Source organism: Artemia franciscana, chromosome 14, assembly GCF_032884065.1.
Source record: "Artemia franciscana chromosome 14, ASM3288406v1, whole genome shotgun sequence".
NCBI classification, from domain to species: domain Eukaryota; kingdom Metazoa; phylum Arthropoda; class Branchiopoda; order Anostraca; family Artemiidae; genus Artemia; species Artemia franciscana.
This window is the reverse complement of record NC_088876.1, coordinates 23,716,372-23,724,790: the sequence shown is the minus strand read 5'-3', so window position 1 is coordinate 23,724,790 and position 8,419 is coordinate 23,716,372.

Sequence of the window (8,419 nt, the reverse complement as noted above, 5' to 3'; positions counted from 1 at the left end):
TTATGTATTGACATTGTGCCAGTTATTGTTATCTATTAAAGTACCATTCCACTTTTTTAAAACATCTGTATATACAACTTCAACGCGGATAGGTATCAACTTGTATTATCAGGAAATAGTGGTCTGCCTCAAGTCTGCCGCTAAAAAAGCTGTCCCCTCTGAGAACGTGTGAACGGGTATTCGCAATTTGTTATGGAAGGATGATCCTAAAGTGAATATGGCTAAACAAAAAGCTAAGTTCTGGCTCCGCATGTGACCGTCCTCCTTATGGTTCAGTCCATCAAATAAAGCAGAAAACCAAACGAGAGTACAAGTATTCCCGGCGTAGAGCGCGACTAAATGCCTGGGATGGTCCCTGGGACAAGAAATCCTGGGATCCTGTTATAAACAGTGTAGAGTGCTCCCCCCCATCAACTCCTCTCTTCGGCTATGTGATTTCGTTTCCCACTATAAAAATATTTTGCTTTCATTTAATGTCAATCTCCAAAACCCTTTTACAAAGCTTCTAAACTCAATCCTTCCAGTTCGTATCAATCAATCTCAAGTACTATCGGTGGAATCTGGTGTTATACTCCGAGCTCTAAAGCAAGTGAATAAGTCTGAGTCTCTCGATAGTGATGGTCTTTGCTTCAAGCTTTTTACTTATGATTGTCCTGAACTACTGAAGCATTTGCCGTTGTTGTTTCAGATCTGCTTGGCACAGTCCATTGTGCCAGATAGTTTTTTGTCCTGTTGTATATCTTCCATTGTTAAGAGGGATAAGGATCCCAGTGCTTGCTCTAATTACCTTCCTATAGCTGTGTCTTGTTTTGCTATTGAGCTCTGAATATGTGCTGCTACTGGCCATTAGCTCCTAGTGTGGTTTTACGCCCTTCCAGCTTGATTTTTGAAAAGGTATTTGCTGCGTTCAAGATCATCATATCGTGGGTCGGCTAATGAAACAAGCTGTTGGTCAAAAAAGTCCTCTGTATTGTTTGACAGTTGATATATTTAGCACTTTTGACAATGTAATTCATTAAAATGTTTTGTTTACTCTAGCAGCCTCTGGCGTTAACCTTTCTGTTGTTTCCGTGCTTTAGTATTGGCATGCTAATTCTTCAGTTAGGGTGAAGTGGAAGGGTATGGTAGGGGAGCATATTCTTGTTAAAAAAAAGGCGTTAGGCAATGTGCTGGGTTATCTCTGTGTATATTTAAGTGCATTTTAGCTTCGTGTATCCAATGTCTCCAACCGTCAGTTTCTTACAATGATAGTTTAAGCATTTGTCACGTTGCTTATGCTGAGGATGTTCTGCTTCTTAGCCGGACAAAACATAGTCTAATTGCAAACTTTGACCTGCTTTCAGCTGCACTGTATGCAGTAGGCTTTTCAGTTAATGCTGACAAATGCGATTTTTTGTGTTTCGGGAGTCCTCCACAAGCATCACCCCTTTGCTTGAGTTCTTCGACTATAAAATCTTCAACAAATATCAAATGGTTAGGTCTATCTTTTTCCATGTCACTTTCGACTACTTGCTCTGCTATTACCTCCAGTGTGCTGAAAAGTATGCGGGTTGGTTACGGAAAAAATTCAACCAATCGTGTGAAAAAAAAACAAGAATAAAGACGGCTAAGTTCTTTTCGGTTATACAGAAAAGAACTTAGCCGTCTTTATTCTTGTTTTTTTACCCCTACTGTTTTTTGTCTTTCTGGTTTTGCTTTCCTTCTTCGCCAGAAGGATACGAAGAAAATACGCTCAGGATATTTTAAGTATTGTAAATATCTGCTGCGTTTGCCTTGGTGGTACCAGAACCTAAAGTGTTTCTAAATTTGGGATTGTTCATGCGCCCTCGCGACTGAAACAAATATCTGCAGATGTTTTAAAACTCAGCAAATGGTTGGTATTTTTTACCCTCTTTGGCCATTTTTTGAGTTGCGTTAATTTATTTATGCTGCATTAGAATCGTATGTTTATGACTGTTTTTTTTGTTTGTTTTTTTTTCTTTTTGTTTACTCCACAGTTTTATCATTGTATTTTGTGGTTATAAATAATAATTATTATTATTATAGATACATTCGATAGAGGTCATATAAAAGTTTATTGCATCTGTTTCTGTTGTTTATAATGCCTAGAAGCCTTTATCAAGAAACACGGATAACGTATACAAACAGGTAACGATACAGATATCTGAGTTGTGCTTTCAGGCACCGGGTTTGAAGCGTGTTCTGAGCGGGTCCGGCAAAAATCTTTCTCTCCTTCTCCGTGTTCAACACAGCAAAACTTTAAAGCGTTTTCATCTTACGTGTTCCAAGGGTGTTGTATATGGGTTCGTCAAAATTGTATTACGCCAGAATAGCATGGTTGAACTCAAAACGATAATCAGCACAACCTGTATCGAACTCTGTGCTGGATTTGGGTGGCCTAACAACAATGTTCAGGTTTCCACTTCATGGAAACTATTTTAAGACACAGTGATATTAACAAAAACACTATAGTCACCAAGGGTCCAAAGTTTTTCGATAAAGATTTAATCCGTACTGGTCACTCGATAATCAATTATCTAGTTCGTGGTCTTAACGAATATTTCGTCAAAGACAGACGAACTCAAACAACCTCTGATGTATTCATGTCTGACGTTTACGCACTAATTGAAGTGACTTCAAATATTCCTGACTTTAATACACGCTTCGCTATTTAAAACTTCGGAAAATATGCCCTGATGTCAGTAACTTGCACCCGAGCCATAGTTTGAACTATTCGGCGTTCAAAAACGCACTAAAGAATGCTGTTTCTCAAAAGTGAACAGTTTCTCGATCATCTGTCGCAACATTTGTGAGCACAATACAAGAAAACTGGATTATGTCGCCAAAATGCTCAAGAAATATGTTGTTATGCAGTGACTGGTCTTTTATTTTATATTTTTAGACTCCTCCGGTATACCCCCTGCCAGATTGTGAGGCCTAAAACCGCTACTGATGTTGTGTGCCTTCAAGAGCACCTTGTAACGTCTGAACGTAACGAATTGCTTCCAATTAATGCCAAGAAAAAACTTTTTATCGAGGAAGCGACACGTCTTTACTCTTGAGGTACGCCCTCGGGAAGAATCCTTATTGCTAGTAAAGTTTTTGGTTTTTGGAAAGTTGAATCTTGTGAATGTTGTATCGCCACTGAGATTCCAAGCGCTAACGGATTTGTCCTGGTAAATATTTATCTCCCCCAAATATAAACACTATTTCTTCTGAAAAACGGTATTCCCAGGCTTGCACGAAACTATTACGGCTTCTAGAAAACCTAGAGAGTTGGCTTATAGTCATATCTGACGACTTATAATGGAAAATCTGTGGCATAGCTCCTAGAAAATTTGCAGAAATATCTATGTCCAGTGTACCAAATGATCTAGCTTTCCGTTTCGAAGACAGTTCACATACTTACGTCCAGCTTTGGCACCCGATGGAAAACATCACTAGATTTTCGTGATTTTTTTTATTGATTTAGTATTTTTTTCAATAATCTAGTGATTTATGTGCTGATTTAGGCATTTTTGTTTAAGCAATATAAAAATCACTAGAAATAGTGATAAATCACTACGAGTGGCAACCCTGCTTATATCCACAACTCCAGAAACATCACTAACATAGACCGCACACTCACCAATCGTAACATTACGGAGCTAAACATGAGTGACCACCTTGATGTGCGAGTGAGTTCCTTTCGTAAAGGTAGCCAGGTGAAGAAAGAGCTTTATGCTAAAATTGACTGAATTTTTTTTTATCGAGATCTGTATCAGGCCAATTTTGACGGAGTCCTACGGAAAATCAAAGTTCTGTATAATTTACTAAAGCATAGTTCGACACCCTAGCATTAGATTTATATTGTTTAATTATTGATTTGTAGGAGTTGTGTTAGGTTTGTATTGTATAATTTATTGTGGTAAAAAAAATAATGGTAACAAAAAGAAATAACTTATTAGTTTGTAACTAAATTGAGCCACAAACACTAGTATTTCAGTTTTTATTTCAACAAATGTGTTCAGACTTGCCGAGTACGGCATCATGGTATGTGTTTAAATATCAATAGTCATTCACACATAGAAGGAAGAGGACCAAGTCCTTAAGGTATGAAAAAAAAAATCTTTAAAATTTTCTTTTAAGGGAAAAATAATTTTCAGGGAGGCTTGAAAGTGGCAGAATCAGCAGACTTTCCTGAAGCGTGCATTCGAGTAGGGGCCCGCAATACGATTTGGAATAAAAATCCTCATGTGAAAGATGTAAAACACCGATCAAAGCTTTGGTACATTGTTTGGTGTGAATGCGGCAGACCTCTTTCCGGTCCCGTCTTTACTTCATTCCGAGCTTCTAAAAAAGTGCATAATCAAGCAGTTGACAAGTTAAATCTTGCGCAAGCCGAGGAGGCTTCTGTCCAAGCTCTTCGTTTGCCTAATGATATGGGGAGTCTTTTAAGCAAAATAATAAGTATCTTCAGGCAGATAATTTACCTAAAGATAAGTTGGTTGAGCATGACAAATGTTTTGAGTCGAAAACGTGGTTCTGGAAGATAAGAGCAGGACTGAGCTCAAATATAGGCTAAAGTTCTTAATGAAAAAAATGAATTATTTTATTGTGAAGCAAAATGTCACATGGCATATTACTTGGAAGCTGAAGGCTGTCTAATCACCGAGCATTGATGCACTTGTTAGCGAACACCGGCGTAATGCGTCGCCACTGCTTGTTACCTTGAGCACATCAACCTGCTTCTCCGGATGTGTTTTGACTCGGGAGCGGTCCTTAAGTCTTTTTGTAGTGGTATCGTTACGAACATTTTGAAAAAAGGGATAAACCCTAAACTGTGCGCTAGTTACCGCCCCATGACGGTGCCGAGAACTTTTAAGTAAGGGTTTAGAAAGCATACTACTTTCCGAATGGTGTTTGAATGTAAAGGTGAAGAATACCAGTTCGGTTTTCGTAAGAGAACGTGTTTGTGCACCGGCTAATGAATAAAATGGCAAAAGCTCACGTTCGGGATCTCCCATAATTTTTATATAGTGTTGATATCTCCACCACACGTGATTCAGTTCTCCATTCTCAGGTCTTCCTAACTCTCCTGGACCAAGAAGTTAACCCTTATACAGTTGCCCTTTTGTCACACAGGTACTCGTATAGTTCAGTTCGTGTTAAACTGTCGGAGTTTATCGTCACCCACACACCTTTTAAAATACGTAAGACATGGATTGGTTCTGGGCCCCCTCCTTTTTAATATTATCATCCACACTATTATAAAGAAAATAACCAGTGGGTTTGTATTTGAATTTTTTGATCTGAGCCTTATATGCTATGCCGATGACTTACTAATGCTAAGCACCAACGTACATGCACTTCGAATGAGTCCTGAGTTACTTGTAGAAGGGTATAAATCTGTTAGTTTTTCGGTCAGTACTGCTAAGACAGAGTTCCTCATTTACGAGCCTACTTCAATCTCTGAAGTAGGCCTACTTTGGTGTAAATATGGAACTAATATAAAACGTAGACAAATAATGATAGTTGACAGCGTTCCGACGGGTTTAAAAAATAAGTTGCGCTAAACTAGCTTCACTGAAATTCAGCCTTAATAGAAAAGTTTTGTCTCATCTTTACTCAGCAGTTGCTTTACCATTTGTTTATTATGTTTTGCCAATTCACGGTCGGCTATCTAATATAAACTAAAGATTAGGTCAGCTTTTTTTTAAGTGCCTGAAATTTCTCCTTTGACTCCTTCTTTACACCAGAAATACTTACCTGGAGAATAAGCACGAATTACTCAATATTTTAATTCAGCTTCCCGAGCTCGAAAATCTTCTCGCGTAAAAGCTCTCCCTGGTCTGATTGTGTATGTACGTATTTGATCTAGAGTACCGTTTGGGGAATGTCCGATGTTTTGCGTTTTTTTATTTGAAGTTTTCTTGTTAGTTTACTTCTTTTTTCTTGTTCTTTTACTCCACCCATCCTTTTTTTGTTACATGGCGGGTTTGAAATACAAATTCATTCATACAAACAACTCCACTTCAAATACTATTACTTTTTTCCATCCTTTTTCTTACTATGATGTTTCTATGAAGAAAAAACCCTTAGATGAATGTTCATCAAGTCAGCCAATAACAGTGACTGGAACTTTTTTCTTTCTTAGAAACTGATAACACTTGAATATACTGATAAATGTTTATATGCCTCCACACCAACTTGGGTATCAGAAAGGAATAGGCTGTGCTCGTGCACTGTCATCAGTTTTGGTTGATACTTATAAGTCGGGAGAGGCACTTGTGGAAAAAATGATGTCAGTCGTACTTCTGATTCGACAATCGACGTCCATCACCTCATTAAAATTCAAAAACGCGGGGTCAGTACTAGCTCCATTTGTACTTTGTATGATATAGTACTCATCTAAGCATCATAATCAAAATGCCTGAAGGAACGACTACAGAGATAGTCATACCTGTCCACCGTGGTGTAAGGCAGGGTGCACTTGCATCTCCAATCGCGTTTAATATCGTATCGTGGACGAACAGTCCCAAGCAGTTTCCTCTTACATGTTAGAAGGCATACATGTGTCTCTATTTCCTATGCGAATCACGTCTTTAACCCCATCTATACGGTACCGGCATTTGAGGAAAAGGTTTCCATTTTGAGTGGAGAATATTCAGATATATCTCAAGCTTAATGCTGAAAATTCAGTCGTCACATTATTCAACTGGGGTCCAGTTCCCGAAGAACTTAAGTTGATCTTGCTTCTAAACTAGGAACGAAATATCAATGCCATCCAATCAGCGACTCTCTCAAAATAACTAAAATCATTTACAGCGCCAGAAGTCCAGTATATACGGCAGCATACCCTCTAATGAATTTTATATTAATCACTGGCTACTAGCTAAACTGTATAATAGAAACGCGCTTCCAAATTTTCTGTCCCTTGCACGTTTTTGGCGTACCTCCTCGGTAACGGAAGCAAAACAACTCCAGCGAATTCACTACTGGTGTTCAATGTTTCTCCTCGGCCTCCCACCTTGGGCTACTTCGGCAGACCGCCATCGGCAGATGCATTGAAGTATATAATAAACGAATCGATGGGCACGCATGGTGCTCCAGTTTAAAGCAGCAAATGTATCCCGTTTTATTTGAATAATTGTCCTGCTTCAATTATGTTATGAATTTTAATTTTGTTTTAATTGTCTTTTTCCGTCTTTCTCTTTTTGATATTATACTCTGTTTGCCGTTATATTTACAACGGGTCGTGAATTCAATTCAAACCTAAAAAATAACTTCTATAAATAACCTAGACTATGTTTAGCTGTATTAAAAGGAGCATCTTTTGAATCAGCGTTACATAGCCTCAAAAAACATTTTTTTTTCACTAGAGAATTAATAGCAAGACCCAAAACTTCCCTGTAAGACTTAATAGTCAAAAAAGCCTTGATAAAACTCAAAAAGAATATTCAAAGCAAATATAGGTGAAAATTGGACATGACAATGAAAGAATTGGTCTTGATTTTATAAAATAGGACATTTCTTTAAACATTTCAGTAGAATCCGAAAGGTATTAATGCTTCTTGTTTACATAATTGAATATAGAAATTAAAAATACTTTTATCAAGTATTTCTGATTTAAATTCAGACAAGCCGGATTGCGGTCGACTGAAAATGACACTGCTATGTAGGGTATGTTATTTAATATGAAAATTTCGTATGCTTCTGACAAAAAATTTCCTGAAAAAAAACGAAGAAAACCAAAGTTAAAGCTCTTCTTGGCTAGCCTGGGCGCCTTTGGCAGCAGAGGAGGAACTAATGTATCTAATTCTTCCCTAAACCCAAAGCAGATTCCCAATTGACACTACACTAGCTTATTTGACTTCGCTAGTAAAATTATATATCTTGATCCTCTAAAAAATAGATTAGAATGCCCAGTTTCAATATGACTTACCCAATATGTTGCTTTATCAGACTACCTTCTTCCTAATTAAAAATTCTGAGGTATTGACAAAATAAATACAGTCCAATCCCAACTCTTTGGTACAATCGTAATGAATTGAACAAGTGGAATTTGTCTTTAAAATAGTTTTTCAAAGAGCTGTAAATATATTCCAACGTTGCAAAGGAAACAAGAGGATTTCTCCAACAGATATTTACAAAAGTATATTATAAGCCCAAATGTCATGATTCTTTTTATGAGGGTTGTCCCAGTAAAAATTTAAATGAGCTCTTTACTTCTGTGGCATGCAAGTATGCTATGAGTGTTACTAACTGAGACAATCATTTTCTGTTTACATTTAACAGTTTCTAATTTGTTGTCAGATTGAAAAGGGAAAACAATCAAAATTCAGAGAGGAGGAAGAGAGGAGTACCAGATATTTTTTTTTGGTTTCAGGTTTAAGCTACCAAATTTTCCTGTAAGAAAGAATTCCCTTTATCCCTCTTT